At 43.6% G+C, this 17,528-nt stretch overlaps 2 long non-coding RNA genes across 2 annotated transcripts; both read right to left on the reverse strand.

Moving 5' to 3' along the window:
- Window positions 1-8,156: 8,156 nt before the first annotated feature.
- Window positions 8,157-13,601, reverse strand: LOC130863864 (uncharacterized). The gene is made up of 3 exons (XR_009055757.1): window positions 13,550-13,601; window positions 8,481-8,632; window positions 8,157-8,283 (listed from the first exon to the last, which is right to left on the reverse strand). It is a non-coding gene; the product is annotated as an uncharacterized LOC130863864 (long non-coding RNA).
- A 2,458-nt stretch (window positions 13,602-16,059) lies between these two features.
- LOC130863865 (uncharacterized) lies at window positions 16,060-17,216 on the reverse strand. Its single transcript, XR_009055758.1, has 3 exons — window positions 17,082-17,216; window positions 16,539-16,700; window positions 16,060-16,251 (listed from the first exon to the last, which is right to left on the reverse strand). It is a non-coding gene; the product is annotated as an uncharacterized LOC130863865 (long non-coding RNA).
- Window positions 17,217-17,528: the final 312 nt, after the last annotated feature.

Consider the following 17,528-nt stretch of genomic DNA (forward strand, 5'->3'; position numbering starts at 1 on the left):
TGAACTCCATTAGCCTAACCCCATAACCCTAACCCACTAACCAACTAACCAACCAAATAACCAACTTACTCTAAACCCCTAAGCTTAATCCTATAAACCTAACACCAACCCCCTAACACACTAACCAGATAACAAAATAAACAACTATCCACTAACCAACTAACCCTAAAACCACTAATCCCAACCCAATAGCCTAACCCAAACCACCTAACCAAGCAACTATCCAAATAACCAACTAACCCTAACCCCCTATCCCTAACCCTATAACCCTGACCACAACCCCGTAACACACTAACCAACTAACAAACTAACTATCCAACTAACCCTAACCTACTAACCCTAACCAAACAACCAACAAACCCTAACACCATAACCCTAACCCCATAACCCTAACCCCCAACCAGCTAACCATCGAACTAACCAAATAACAAACTACCCAAATAACCATAACCCACCTTAACCCACTAACCTGCTAACCAGCTAACCAACTAACGAACTAACCAACTAAACAACCAACCAACCCTAAACCCCAACCATGACACCTAAACATAAACATAACATAAACATAAACCCAAACAAACCCCTAACCCCCTAACTAACCAAACAACTAACCAACAAACCGGAACTGCATAACCCTAACCCCATAACCCTAACCTCCTAACCAGCTAACCATCAAACTAACTAACCAAATAACGAACTAAGCAATTAACCCTTAGACACCCTAACCCCATAACTCTAACCCCCTAACCTGCTAACCAGATAACCAACTAATCAACGACACAACTAAAAAAATAACCAACTAACCAACTAACCCTAACCACAAACCCTGACCCCTAACCATAACCCCAAACCTCTAACGCCCTAACCAACTAAAAAACTACCCACTTAACCAACTAACCCTAACACCCACGAGCTAACCAACTAACCAGCTAACCAACTAACCAACTAGCCAACTAGCCAACTACACCTAACCACATAGCCCTAACAAAACCAAAACCCGCTAAGCAGCTAACCAACTAACCGATCTGGGACTGGCAGCCATTTTTGCCTGGGACTATGTAATCCATCATATAAATAAACTGAAAGAAAAAATACCTATAACCAACTCATTAGATACGCATTTGACAAAACATAATACCTATTCATGACAAAGATCTTGGAGACAACAGGGATACAAGGAATATATCTAAACATAATTAAAGCAATATACATCAAACTGACAGCCAGCATCTAATTAAATGGGGAGAAAAAGTGATTCCCCTAAAATCAGGAAGAAGATGAGGCTGTCCACTACCTCCGTATCTATTATACATTGTTCTTGAAGTTCTACCTAGAGCAATATAAAAACAAAAAAAGGAATCAAGGGGATTCAAATTGGAAATTTGTTATTTGCAGACAATATGATAGTATGTATAAGTGACCTTAAAAACACTACAGGGGAACTTCTACAGGTGATAAATACCTACGATAATGTGGCAGGATAGATACAAGATAAAATCAAAAAAAAAAAAAAACAGTAGGCCTCCTATATACAAATGATAAAGGAGCTGAGAAAGAAATCAGAGAAACATTACCTTTCAAAATAGCCACAAATTAAATAAAATATCTTGGGGTACCACTAACCAAATAATTTAAGGACCTTTATGAAATGAAATTTAATTTTTCGTAGAAAGAAATTGAAGAAAACACCAGGAAATGGAAAGATATCCCATGTACTTGGATAGATAGGATTACAATAATAAAAATGTCAATCTTACCAAAAGCATTCTATAGATTAGAAGCAATTCACATCAAAATAACAACAAGATTCATCATGGACATTTAGAGAACAATAATCAACTTAATGCAGAAAAACTAAAAACCCAGGATACCAAAAAAAATCCGGTATAAGAATGGAACTTCCAGAGGCATCACAATCCATCAACATCAATTACAAAGCTACACTAATGAAAACAGCTTGGTATTGGCATAAAAACAGAGACGTTGAACATTGAAATAAAATCAAAGACCCAGATACTAATCCACAAACCTATGAACACCTGATTTTTGTCAAAGACGCTAAAATTACACAATGGGGATAAAAGCATCTTCAAAAACTAGTGTTGGCATAACTGGATGGCAACAGGTGGAAGAATAAAAATAGATCCATATCTATCCCCATGCACAGAACTTAAGTCCAAAAGGATTAGAGACCTCAATATAAATCTGACTACTGTAAACCTGATAAAAGAGATAGTGGGAAGTAGCCTTCAATGCATGGGGACAAGAGACCACTTTTTAAATATAACACCAGTAGCATAGACACTGAGAGCGACAATAAATAATACAACGCCCTAAAACTTAGAACTTACATATAAGACTAGATACAGTAGAGAAGGCTTTGGACCTTCCACAAAGCAATGTGCCTTACCTTCTCTAAGGAATGGATGGGTGGCTGCTTCTTTGATCCCAGCTGCTGAGACCTGAAATAATCACAAAGAAACCATATTATTTGTAATGATGTTTTGTAACATGAAGGGCCAGCATTAAAACAATTCAAAGAGAGCATAATAACATACAGTATCAATATTCTCTGTATATAATCCATCTCTATGTGACTTTACTTAACCTCTTTTTTTTATATTTACTTTTTCTTTTTGAGACAGGTTCTATTCATCTTTGAACTGGAAGAAATCTGTTGACCAGGCTGTCCTTGAACTCACAGAGACCTGTCCATCCCTGCCTCCCACACATTGGAATTAAACGTGTGTCCTGAAGTATCAGAGGTCAATCTACCTCTGGCTCCCAAGTATTGGGATTAAAGGTGTGTACCAACACACCCAAATACTCTGTATTTCCACTTTAAGAACTTTAACCTTTACTCTGCATATGTTTTAAATATACTTTAAACCATTTAGAAGTTTTCTTCATATTTGAATCTCTCTTTATTGTATATCTTTTTCTAACCACATGAGTCTTTATGGAGATTAAAGCCATGGCTTTGACAGATGGATCGAGCCCATTCCTTAGCTTTATGTGATTCCAGCCTTGAGGCTGAGGTACAGGCCAAAGCCCTGTTCATTGCCTCAACTCTACAGTGTTTCAAGGTAACAGCCAGCAAGCAAACTGCAGTATTCTGCTCACAGACCATACTCAAGTGCTTTCATATTCAGACTGCCTGCCTGAAAGAATAAGAGTTTGCCATGGCAGAAACTCAAAGAAAGCAGCCATTTTAAAACTGCTTAACTTTTTTGCTGCTAACACGGAAACCAGAAAAGCGTGCGTTCAGCTTTTCATCAACACTGTTTAAGTGTTTCCTGGCAGGACCTCTTAAAGAGCTGCAGAATTTCGCAGCTAAAGCAGAGTCAGGAAGCCTCTCTTAGATGAGAGCACTTGCTTGCCTATAAGACACAGAGCCAAGAAATTGCTGCTACCAAGAAAAGATGCTTACCTGTATTTTTTGCAAAGGTTTGTAAGGCTTTCTGTGGATGCAGTTATACACATGAGCGCCATTATGTAACATGAGGGGGACATGCACATTGGAATTTCTGCCCTGCCAAATTAACCAGAACTGGCCAGCCCTTTTATCTGAGAGTGTATATGTAAAACCAGTAAAATAACAGTCATGTTAGACAGGGGAGGGAAGAGGGGGAATGGCGGAGTGGGTAGGGAATGGGAGGAGAGGAGAAAGTGTAAATTTCTGAATGAAAAAAATTAATTAATTAAAAGAACAAAATACAAGATAAAAGACTTTTAAAGAATCAATATATACCTAAAGCAACTCTGTTGAAAATTGTTTCACAAGCTTTTGGTGGGGGGGGGGGGTTGAGAGAGGGTTTCTCTGTAGCTTTGGAGCCTGCCATGGAACTAGCTCTTGTAGACCAGGTTGGCCTGCCTCTGTGTTATGAGTGCTAGGATTAAAGGCATGCACCACCACTGCCTGTATACAGGCACTTTTGAAAACAAGTTTATTGCTATTTTTTACAAATCTTTGCACATGAGAATGAATGTTCTCTGCATGTATACAGGATATGGAATAAGGCCGGGCGGTGGTGGCGCACGCCTTTAATCCCAGCACTTGGGAGGCAGAGGCAGGCGGATCTCTGTGAGTTCGAGACCAGCCTGGTCTACAAGAGCTAGTTCCAGGACAGGCTCCAAAGCTACAGAGAAACCCTGTCTCGAAAAACCAAAAAAAAAAAAAAAACAGGATATGGAATAATAGATATTTGTGAGCTTCTAAACTTGAATGTTGGTATTGGAATTCAGAATATATGAGGAACCACCTACAAAGACATTTTAGCCAATAAACCAAAATCTTTCATAGATTAACAGCAACAAGAAAAACAAAACCTCAGTAAATGAAGAAGCAAATAACCAATTCTTGGGAACATTATGCTGTGTATAGTAAATTGGAAGCATATAATGAATATATTTCAATGACGATTTCAAAAAATTTGTAACAGAAAAGTTGATTACAAAGTTACAGTCATAGTGGAAACACTCAGAGTGATCAATGAGGTTATTAAAAAATAATTATGAAAAATAATTTAATATCTGCTTCCTGTCACAAGGATTATATCACAAGATACAGATTCTGCACTATCTACCTGCCCAATAACATGAACACCTGAGAAACTTTGGTAGTTCCTTTTGTCAACTAGAACTAAAGATCACTGAATCATATCATTGTGGCTGGTGAGAGCAGAAAGTTAGAAGCATTCTAATCATGTATTGCAAAAAGACAATCAACACCACTATAGTTCTACCACCTTTTAAAATATTTGAGACATTTATAAGAAAAACTTGAAAGTGGAATGCAATATTCAAAAATTTTAGAAAACATATCATCGGTTTTCCAATCTATCTTCCCACTGCACACCAAAAGCATGACCCTGTGTGTAGACTCTAAAATGATATTACAAGCATAATATTCTACCATACGAGAGCTGCAGAGTCTCCCTCTTCCCAGAAAATCCATACTCACAGAGGCTCAGAGGACAAGGACCACTGGCCAGGTCACTACGCAGAACAACAGAAACATAGCCTGGCTCATGTTCCATCCAAATGTCAGCAGATATGACAGCTCAACAGACCTTATATGAACACCCTACACTCACCATGGCATAGATTGTGGTCTTCCATACAAGTCATTACAAGAAAAGCAGCGAAGAATCATGAAAAGAACCACCTGTAAGCTAGCACACATTATTATTCCTGCTTACTAAGCCTTCGCAGAGTCCATCACTGGCTAATACCACCCTGCTGGGCCTCAGAATATTATCAGCTCCAATAATGGATGATCAGAGATCAAATTACTAACATATAACAGAACTTTATGTTCTGCTCTTACAGACCAGGAGGCAGGGCCTTTGTCCAGAAAGTTTGTATTTTAGTACGGGTTTCATCAACGTTCCGAGAGCATATCCTGTTCCTCATCCAAACCACAGGGATGTCCTTTGTGTGGACATGCCATTAAACACTCAATGTGCAGTGTAGCCAACCCATCATATAATACCTGGGAAAACCTGCAGCCAAACACAGGTCACATTCACAACTATTGATAAAGTAAAGCAGGCCATAAATTAGAAGGCACTGGAGGGTCATAGTAGGGCTTGGGGACAGAAAAGAAAATGTGGATATGATATAGTTATAATCTCAAGAAATTATTTTGAAAAGTTGAAACAGGATTTATGGCCATGGGCTCCATAATCTAGGGATTTGTAATAAAGCACATCAAAGATATCTAAATCTTTTAACTCAGGGTATATATCTAAAACCAGTAACAGTCCTGTTAGGCAGGGACACAACATTTAACTATGATCTATTTTGTTTGAACTATTGTAACTATAGCAATTGGGTTTCATAATAAGGTCAGTCAAGATTCTTCATTGCCTATTCTGTGGACACCAAGAAATGACCATCAGGACATTTATGGAGCATCTAAAATTAATTACCTAATTCCTAATTAGGCAATCAGTACATAGTTAAACATGGCTAATCTCAGTTACTGTTGAAATAGGAAAGTTCTCCTGTCTCTCCTTTTCTGTACTGTGAATCTACCAACTTCAAACTTTGTCTATGCACTCAATTCGTTCACAGATCCGTCTTTATCTACAATCACACAGGAAAAGTCAGAGAGACAGGAGGTCACTCATTAGCTGGTTTATTTTGGCTCTCACAGACCAGTCAAAGCCTAATCCTGAAATATAGCCAGCATTGTTTAAAGAAATTCGCAATTACAAAGCATCAGGAAACAATATTACAAGCTCATAGTCTTCCATGCCAGGATGGCAGAGCCTCCACCACACTCAAAAAAGCTCAGAGTTCAAGAGCCACTACCCAGGTCACCACAAAGAACAACAGAACATGTCTGACTCCTGATTCATCCCTATCCAAGCAGTTCTGACAGCTCAGCCAAACTGCTCTTCCTGGTCTGAGGACAGTAGCTCCTAGATTCAACATAGCATGGCTTGTGGTCCTCCAAACAGATCCTTAAAGCAAAACAAGAGAATCAGGAAACAACCTGTTTAATTATAAGTTTTTATATAGATTCTTGAATGCAAAGTTTGTGGTGAGTCACTACTCATTGCTAATGTCAACTACCGTCCCAGCAGGAAAACTTTCATACTCTTTCCTGCCCATCCATTTTTCCATTGTGACTATGTTTGCTTTACAGTTGCTCAGTGAACTAAATTCTTACATCAGTCCTACTACACTTGTAAATTCACAATAAAATCTAGAGAAGTTGGAGGGTACTCATTCACTGATCTATTTCTCCTTTCCACAGACCAGTCAAGGTCCATCCTGGTTGGGGTTGCAGGACTATCTTTCCAGCACTGGGTAGCAGAGGCAGGATTAGGTGTTCAAAGCAATTCCCAATTAGATATTGTGAGGTAAGCCTGAGTTACAGGAGACACTGATATAAACCAGTTGTTGTCGATCTTCCTAATGTTGTGACCATTTAAAAGAGTTCCTCCTGATGTGTTGAAACCCAACTAAAAACTTATTTTCATTGCTACTTCATAACTATATTTTTGCTACTGTTAAGAATTATAATATAAAATATCCGTGCTTTCTGATGGTCTTAGGCCAGTCCTGTGATAGGATCATTTGATCCCCCATAGGAAGCTGTGACCACAAAAGTTAAGAAACCCTACTCTAAACTGATATAAATAAACAAACAGCACTTAAGAAAAAATGGAATGAAATTCTTAAACTAGAAAACATCGAAAAATATACCAGTAATGCATCTAAATTAAATAAATGCTAAAAATGACACCAATAAATGATGCTTTAAAATGATAAAAAAATTTATAATAGAACACTTATCTATCCTAAATTTGAAATGGAGTAGTCCCTTCCCTGAGAGAAAGAATGACATTAATAAGAGACTGTATGATTTTGTTCCACTAAACAGCACTGAATCATGTCACTGTGGCTGGTGATAGCAAAAAGTTAGAAGCATTATAATTATGTATTGCTAAAAGACAATAAACATCACCATTACCAGCTTTGAAACATTTATAAGACAAACTTGAAAGTGAATGCAATATTAAAAAATTCTAGAAACCACACCATCAATTTTAAAATCTCTCTTCCCACTGCACACCAAGAGCATGACTCTGTTTGTACACTGGACTGTGGTATTACAAGCATAATATCCAGGATTGCAGAGTCTCCCCTTCCTCTCCCCACGGGCGTCCAGGACACCGTGGGCATGGGCTCTGGCGCCCCCCCCCCCACCGCAGCACCATCAGCACATACCTGAAGCCTCTCTGGGCACGGTCAAAGCCCCCGGTGGACTCCTGGTCGCTGTCTGGGCAGAGTCTGTGGACACTGGGGCGCACTGTGGCCCTCTGTGCCCTATGTGGCCCTCTGGGAATCTTCCTGCGGCCTCCAGCGCAGCATCCCGGGGTCCGGGGTCGTCCTGAGTCCAGTCGGGCCTGCGGAGGGCACGGGGGAGACGTGGGGTCAGCGTCTGGGACGGGCAGAGGGGCCTGGCGGACCCTGGTCTCTGTCTGTGCAGAGTTTGGAGGCCTCCTGAGTGTCCTGTGTCTGCACAGGGGCGACCAAGACACCGTGGGCATGGGCTCTGCCACCCCCCCAGCACCATCAGCACGTACCTGAAGCCTCTCTGGGCATGGCCCAGGCCCCCGGTGGAGTAATGGTCGCTGTCTGGGCAGAGTCTGTGGACACTGGGGTGCACTGTGGCCCTCTATGACCTATGTGGCCCTCTGGGAATCTTCCTGCAGCCTCCAGCGCGGCATCCCGGGGTCCGGGGGCATCCTGAGTTCAGTCAGGGGCCTGCGGAGGGAACGGGGGGGGGGGGGGGGAGGGGGGGACGTGGGGTCAGCGTCTGGGACGGGCAGAGGCGCCTGGCAGACTCTGGTCTGTCTGTGCAGAGTCTGGAGGCCTCCTGAGTGTCCTGTGTCTGCACAGGGGCGACAAGGACACCATGGGAATGGGCTCTGCCCCCCACCACCAGCACCATCAGCACGTACCTGAAGCCTCTCTGGGCATGGCCCAGGCCCCCGGTGGAGTCCTGGTCGCCTTCTGAGCAGAGTCTGTGGACAATGTGGCCCTCTGGGAATCTTCCTGCAGTCTCCAGCGAGGGATCTCGGGGTCCGGGGGCATCTTGAGTCCAGTCAGGGGCCTACATAGGGCACAGGGGAGACGTGGGGTCAGCGTCTGGGCCGGGCGGACTCTGTCCAGAGTCCGGGGGCCTCCCGAGTGTCCTGTGTCCTCCGGCCGCCACTGCTGGAGGGAAGCCGCGCGGATGGCTCGCTCCCTCCCCACTCCCTTCTCGCTCCCTCTGTTCGCCCGCCCGTCCCAGTTCTGGCGGGAAGCCTCGCGGCGCGCTCCTTCCCCCACCACCACCCACGGGGCGATCGCGGATCCACAAGCGACGGCTGGAGGCGGCGGTGGCGGGGGGGGGGGGGGGGGGGGCGGTTTTTCTTCTTTTTTCTCCTTTCTCTGCTTCTCCCGCGTGCTGGGAGCCGGCTCCCAGCGTGGCAGGAGCGGCGGGAAAGCAGGAAGGAAGGACCCCGGGCTTCCAGCCAGGGGATCCTGGGAGACCGAGTCCGTCACAGACTGGTCCCGGACTACAGGAAAAATGGCCGCCGAGAGGAATCATGGTAGACGTAGTCCTGGACCGGGAATCGGGTCCCGGAGCTCCGGGGGCCACGGAGAGCGGCGGGGCCGTCCACGCACGGCTCGGGGGAGTGTCCACGGTCCCGGACACGCACCGCGGGGACCCCACACCCTGCCCCCGGCACCCCAGTCAACACGAGTCCCCAGGGCCCCTCCCCGGCCCTGGCAACGCCCAACCCCCCGGCGCCACCAAACCCTAGCGACGCCCCACCCCTAGCCAAGCCTCAGCCCTAGCCAGGCCATAACCACAGCCCCCCAGTCCCCCTAAGGGCCCGCTGACCCAGAATGCTCGGTACCCGGCCCCCACCCCCGGCCGTGGCAACGCCCCACCTACCCATAGCGCCGACCACCTCTACCAACGCCCCATCCCTAGCCCTTTACAGAATTAGTGACCAGTATAATAAACCCTTTCCCTAATAGTGCAGATAAGTTGGAGGACACTCATCTATTTTCCTTCTCACTGACCACTTAAGACCCAGCCTTGCAGCGGTTACAAGAATTTCTTTCCAGCACTGAGCAACAGAAGCAGGACTAAGTGTTCAAAACAATTCTAAACTACATAGTGTGAGAAAAGTTGGTCTATATAAACTCAAGGTCAGCCTGGTCTACAAAGCTAGTTTCAGTACAGCAAAAGCTACACAAAGAAACCTTGTCTTAAACAACAAAAATGTATTAATTTATTTGTCTGTGATGTGCCCAACTATAATTCAGGTACATTGGAGATAAGGTGGGCAAATAACACTGATTTTCTACAAGATTCTAGTCTATACAGTGAGTTCCAGGACGGCCAGAGATTCATAATGAGGCTATTTTTTAAGATAAAAAGAAAAAATTATAAATAAAAGTAATAAACATGATATTTTTGGTATGACTAATTTGGAACACTGATGAAGATATAAGGTGATTAATTTATCCTTGAGGTCCTAACAGGTTTAGATAGATGGCAAGGGATATACACAACTAAGTTAACCCAGCCTTACAGAAAGTACTAGAAGGAAAACACGAACAAAGGAAGCTCACTTCACCAACAAAAACTAAAGCAACAGATAACCTCACATCAGCAAAAACAAAGGAAGGGAAACACAGAACAACTCCCACTAAAAAAGAACAGGAATTAACAACCACTGGTCATTAATAGCACTTAATATCAATGGTGTCAACTCACCTATAAAAGGACACAAACTAAGAAAATGGATAGGAATACAAGATCCAGACTTCTGTTGTATACAAGAAACACACCTCAACCTCAAAGACAGACATTACATCAGAGTACAGGATAAGTTTTTCCGATTAAACGCAACTAAGAAAAAAGTAGGTGTAGCTATCCTAATATCTAACATTAGATTTCAAAATAAAATAAATCAGAAGAGATGAAGAAAGACAGTTTATATTCATAACAAGATAAATCTATAAAACTGGAGTCTCAATCCTTAACATTTATGCCCCAAATACAAGAGGACATACATATGTAAAAGAAACATTAAGAAAGCTTAAAATATACAAAAAAATCCACACACTAATAGTAGGAGACTTCTATATTCCACTAACCACAATATTAGTTTGTTCTACAAGACAAAAAATTAATAGAGAAATAAGGAAACAGATGTCATGAATGAAAAGGAGTTAACAGACATATACAGAACATTTCACCTAAACACAAATGAATAAACCTTCTTCTCAGCACCTCAGAACCTTCTCTGAAACTGACCACATACTGCATAGCAAAGCAAATATCCACAGAAAAAAAAATTGGAGTAACCCTATGTATCTTATTGGATCAACAAGGTTTAAAGTTAGAACTTAAAAACAACAATACTATCAGAAATCATAGAAATTCATGGAAATAAAAGAGTAAACTATTGAACCACCCCTAGGTCAAGGAAAAAATAAAAAAGAAATTAAAGAATTCCTAAAATTAAGCAAAAATGAAGCCACAAAGTACCCAAACATATGAAAGCAATGATACGGGGAAAGTTCATAGCACATAAAGAAAGTGGAGGGGCTAGAGACAAGGCTCAGAGGTTAAGAGCATTGCCTGCTCTCCCAAAGGTCCTGAGTTCAATTCCCAGCATCCACATGGTGGCTCACAAGTATCTGTAATGGGGTCTGGTGCCCTCTTCTGGCCTGCAGGCACACACACAGACAGAATATTATATACATAACAAATAAATAAATATTTAAAAAAAGTGGAGAAAGGTCACTAGATAAACTCTTATGCAAACTAATAAAAAAAAAAAGATAGAACATCCAAATTAACAGAATCAGAAATGAAAAGGGATACCTAACAACAGACACTAAGAGAATTCTTAGATCATACTACAAAAACCTGTACTCCACAAAATTAGAAAACATAAAAGAAATGGACATTTTTCTGGTTAGGGACCATATACCAAAAATAAATCAAGACCAGGTGAACAATTTAAATAGACCTATAAACTATAAGGAAATAGAAGCTATAATCAAAAGCCTCACAAACAAAAATATCCCAGGGACAAACAGTTTTAATGCTGAATTATATCAGGACTTCCTATACTCCTCAAAGTGTTCCCCATCATAGAACAAGAAGGAACATTGCCAAAATCTTTTTTTATGAGACTAGTTACCATGATCCCCAAACCACACAAAGACTAAAACAAGAAAGAGTGAAAAAATAGTCTCACTTGTGAACATAGATATCCAAAAATAATCAAGAAAATACTAGCAGATTGAATTGAAGAACAAATCAAAAAAATGCTTCATTTTCAAGTCAGCTTCATCCCAGAGATGAAAGAATGGTACAAAATACAAAAATCTATTAATATAATACATCATGTAAATAAAATGAAAAAAAAAACATATGACAAACTCATTAGATGCTGAAAGAGCATTTGACAAAATATGATACCCCATCATGATAAAGGTCTTGGAGAGATCAGGGGTACAAGAAAGATATCTAGCCGGGCGTGGTGGCACACGCCTTTAATCCCAGCACTTGGGAGGCAGAGGCAGGCGGATCTCTGCGAGTTCGAGACCAGCCTGGTCTACAAGAGCTAGTTCCAGGACAGGCTCCAAAACCACAGAGAAACCCTGTCTCAAAAAACCAAAAAAAAAAAAAAAAAAAAAAAAAGATATCTAAAAAATATAAAAGCACATGTCAGAATGGCTAAATCCAAAAACACCAATGATAACATAAGCTGAGGAGGATGTGAAGTAACTGTTGGGAATGCAAACTTGTGCAACCACTTTATAAATCACTATGGCTGTTTCACAGAAAACTGGCAATCAAAGTACCCCAAAATCCCAAAAATGCCACTATTGGAATTATAACAAAAAGATGTGCAATCATACTACAAAGATATATGTTCAACTATGTTCATAGAAGCATTTTTTTGTAATAGTCAGAACCTGGTAACACACTGAATACCCCTCAACTGAAGAATGGATAAAGAAAATGTGGAACATTCACATAGTTAGATTACTACTCAGTGGTAAAACAAAAAGATATGTTAAATTCTACATGCAAATGGATGGAACTAGAAAACACCATCCTGAGTCAGGTAACTCTGACCCAAAAAGATGAATATGGTATTATGTACTCAATGATAAGTAGATATTAGCTATAAAAAGAGGATATTGAACCTATAGTTCATGATCCTAGAAGTTAAGTAACAATGTGAACCCTAAGAAAAACATATAAATCCAATTGGAAATTCAAAATATAAAAGATCAGCTGAAATAAAATGGGAACACAAGGATGGGGAAAAAGAAAGGTAGGAGAAGAGAAGGGGGAAAGGGGAGGGGTGAAGAGAACTTGAGGAAATGGGATCATTGAGATAGAGGAAGGTCAGAGCTGAGAGCAAGGAAAGAGATATCTTGATTGAGGGAGCCATTATGAGGTTAGCAAGAAACATGACTTTAGTAAATTACTAGGAATCCACAAGGATGACCCCAGATAAGACCCTAAGCAATAGAGAAGGGTGGACATGAGCTGGCCTTGTCTTGTAGTAAGAATGATGAATAACTTAAATATCACCAAAGTAAATACATCCAGCAAATGATGGAAGCAGAGGCAGAGACACACATCACAGCTCTGTACTGATCTTTCAAAGTTCAATTGAAGAGTGGAAGGAGTGAGAATATGAGCAAAGAGGTCAAGACCATGATGGGCTCACCCACTGAAACAGTTTAACTGAGCTAATGGGAGCTAACCAACACCAGTAAGACTGGGAAGGAACCAGCATAGGTAGAAATTAATCATTTGGAATGTGGTTGACAGTGATATATGGCTCAGGAAGACTGATGGGTCACTGGGAGTGGAACCAGAATTTATCTCTATTGCTTGTACTGGCTTTTTGGGAAACTATTCTCTTTGGATGGATACCTTGTTCCATCCTACCTAGTAGAGAAGGCCTTGGACCTTCCACAAAGCAATGTGCCTTACCTTCCATAAGGATTGGATGGGTGGATGCTTGTTTGTTCCCAAGTGCTCAGACCTGAAATAATGACAAAGAAACCATATTATTTGTAATGCTGTTTTGTAACATGAACGGCCAGCATTGAAACAATTCAAAGAGAGAATAATAACATTTAGTAACAATATTCCCTGTGTATTTTCCATCTTTATGTGGCTTTATTGAACCTGTATTTCTTCTATTTTTACTTTTACTTATTAAGACAGGTTCTCTGTGTATCTTTGTCCTGGAATAACTCTATGGCTGTCCTTGAACTCAAAGAGATCTGCCTTAGCAGTGCTGAGATTAAAGGTGTGTGCTACCTCACCTGGAACTCGTGGAGACCTGTCTGTCCAAGCCTCCCAGGCATTGGGATTAAAGGTGTGTCCTGCCACACCTTGAAGTCACAAAGGTCAATCTTGCTCTGCCCCAAGTGAGACTGAAGTCTCACAGCCAATCTACTTCTGGCTCCCAAGTGTTGGGATTAAAGGTCTATACCACCACAACCAACCACTCTTTTTTTTCCACTTTAAGAACTTTGAGCCGGGCAATGGTGGCGCACGCCTTTAATCCCAGCACTCGGGAGGCAGAGACAGGCGGATCTCTGGGAGTTCGAGACCAGCCTGGTGTACAGAGCTAGTTCCAGGACAGGCTCTAAAGCCACAGAGAAACCCTGTGTCAAAAAACCAAAAAAAAAAAAAAAAAAAAAAATTTGACCTTTGCCCTACATATATTTTAAACACACCATAAACCATTTAGTGGTTTTCTTCAGCTTTGAATCTCTCTTTACTGTATATATCTCTTTTTCTGACCACATGAGGATTTATGGAACGAATTACAGCAGTGGCTTTGACAGCTGGATCTAGCACATTACTTAGCTTTCTGTGATTCTAGCCTTGTGGCTGAGGTAACAGCCAGAGCAGCATTCATTGCCACAACTCTACAGTGTTTCAAATTTCCAGACAGCAAGAAAGCAGCAGCATTCTGCTCAAAGACCATACTCAGGTGCTTTCCTGGCAGGAAGGCATAGAAAGCCAGCATTTTAAAATGGTGCAGCTTTTTTTCAGCTGCAGCTGAAAACCGAAAAGCACATGTTCAGCTTTTCATCAACACCATTTAAGTGTTTCAAAGCAGGACCTCTTAAAGAGCTGCAGGGTTTTGCAGCTAAAGCTGAGTCGGGAAGCTTCTCTTAGATGAGAGAGCTTGCTTGCCTCTAGGAAGCAGACACAAGGAATTGCTGCTACCAAGAAAACATGCTAACTATATTCGTTCCAAACTTTCTCAAGCTTTCTGTAGATGCAGTTTACACCATAGACGCCATTCTGTAACATGACAGGGACCTGCATGTTGGGATTTCTTCAATGCCCGGTTCCCCACAACTGGCAAACCCTAAAGAAAATCACACAAAGATCTCCATAAAATATAAAACTGATTGGTAAATTAGCTCAGGCTACTTATTAGCTCTTGAGGCTTATATTAACCGATTACTCTGATCTATGTTAGCCATGTGGCTCAGTACCTTTCACAGCTGGGCAGATCACATGTTGCTTCTTAGGAGTCTGGGCAGGAGTATGGGAAGAGCTTCCTTGTTCCCAGAATACTCCTGTCCTCATCACCCCACCTCTACTTCCTGTCTGGTTGACCCGCCTATACTTCATGCCTGGTCAATCAGCATTTATTTAAAATATGATTGACAGAATACAGATAATTCTCCTGCACCAGTGTTTGGCCAATAGCATAAGCGTGTTTCTGGCTAACTCACATCAAAGTGGTACTCCGCATCTTTAATCCCAGCACTTAGGAGGGAGACACAGGGAGATCTCTGTGAGTTCAAAGCCAGAGAAACCCAAAACTCAAACAAAAAAAAAAAAACTTACAACAAAGGTATAACAATCAAGAACGGGATAAATGTTAAGGATAAATATTTATAAAATTATTTAGGATATTTGTAAAAATATTTAGGATGAATATTTATAAAAATATTTAGAAAATGGAATAATTAATTATGCTTCCTGTCACAAGGACTATAGCACAAGATATAGATTCTGCCCTATCTACCTCACCAACACCATGCACACCTGAGAAACCTTGGTAGCGGCTTTTGTCTACTGGAACTAAACAGCACTGAATCATGTCATTGTGGCTGATGATAGCAGAAAGTTAGAAGCATTCTAATTATGTATTGCTAAAAGACAATAAACATCACCATAATACTACCAGCTTTGAAACTATTTTAAACATTTATAAGACAAACTTGAAAGTGGAATGCAATTTTCAAAAACTCTAGAAACCACACCATCAATTTTCAAATCTCTCTTCCCATTGCACACCAGGAACATGACTCTGTTTGTACACTGGACAGTGGTATTACAAGCATAATATCCTACCATGCCAGGCCTGCAGAGTCTCCTCTTCCTCCCCCCATGGGGCGGCCTGGACACCGTGGGCATGAGCTCTGCCCGCCCAGAGCACCGTCAGCGCGTACCTGAAGCCTCTCTAGGCACGGCCCAGGCCTCTGGTGGAGTCCTGGTCGCCGTCTGGGCAGAGTCTGTGGACACTGGGACGCTCTGTGGCCCTCTGTGGCCCTCTGTGCATCTTCATGCAGCCTCCAGCAAGGGATCTCGGGGTCCGGGGTCGTCCTGAGTCCGGTCATGGGCCAGCAGAGGGCACAGGGGAGACGTGGGGTCAGCGTCTGGGCAGGGCAGAGGGGCCTGTCGGACTCTGGTCTCTGTCTGTGCAGAGTTCGGGGGCCTCCCAAGTGTCCCGTGTCCGCCCCTCGCCGTGGACGTGAGCTCTGCCACCCACAGTGGCGTCGGCTCGTACCCGAGGCCTCTCTGGGCACAGCCCAGGCCCCCGGTAGAGGTCTGGTCACCGTCTGGGCAGAGTCCGGAGGCCTCCTGAGTGTCCTGTGTCCGCCCGGGGGCAGCCTGGACACGGTGGGCGTGAGCTCTGCCCCCCTAGAGCACCTTCAGCGCTTACCTGAAGCCTCTCTGGGCACGGCCCAGGCCCCCGGTGGAGTCCTGGTCGCCGTCTGGGCAGAGTCTGTGGACACTGGGGCCCTCTGTGACCCTCTGGGAATCTTCCTGCAGCCTCCAGCGAGGGAGCTCGGGGTCTGGGGGCGTCCTGAGTCCGGTCAGGGGCCTACAGAGGGCACAGGGGAGACGTGGGGTCAGCGTCTGGGCCGGGCAGAGGGGCCTGGCGGACTCTGGGGCCTTCCGAGTGTCCTGTGTCCGCCCGGGTGGGGGAAGGGGGGGCCGGACACCGTGGACGTCTGTCTAGACCTGGGCTGCTGGCTGCTCCCGCTCCCGCCGCCGCTGGAGGGAAGCCGCGCGGCTGGCTCGCTCCCTCCCCCCTCCCTCCTCGGTCCCCGCTCCCCCCCTCCTGCCCGCCCCCCCCCAAGCCCCACACACACACCCGCGCCGGCCCGGGAGCCCCGGTCGCCCCGGTTCCGGTGCCGGGAACCGGCGGGAAGCGGCCCCGGAGCTCCGCCACCTCCCCCTCTACCCCGCTCCGAACAGGCACCTCGGATTCCCCCGCGGCGATAGCTGCTCCACAAGCGGCGGCGGCGGCTGCAGGCGGCGGGGGCGAAAAGCGGCGGGTTTTCTTCTTTTTTCTTCTTTTTTCTCCTTTGTCTGCTTCTCCCGCGCGCTGGGAGCCGGCTCCCAGCGTGGCGGGAGCGGCGGACAGGCAGGAAGGAAAAAAATGAGCCCGGGCTTCCTGCCCGGGGATCTTGGGAGACCGAGTCCGTCCCGGAACGGTCCGGGACTACAGGCAAAATGGCCGCCGCGGGGAATCATGGGAGACGTAGTCAGAGCTATCAGTTGTAAAGCAAACTAATCCACTGTTAATAGTTAATCCTTAATGCTGTAAGAAGGCCACTTGTTGGTTTTAAGCTGCTCAGCTGCTCAGACCTGAAATAATCACAAAGAAACTATATTATTTAAATAACTTCTTGGCCCATTAGCTCTA

Source organism: Chionomys nivalis, chromosome 21 (assembly GCF_950005125.1).
Source record: "Chionomys nivalis chromosome 21, mChiNiv1.1, whole genome shotgun sequence".
Taxonomy (NCBI): Eukaryota; Metazoa; Chordata; class Mammalia; order Rodentia; family Cricetidae; genus Chionomys; species Chionomys nivalis.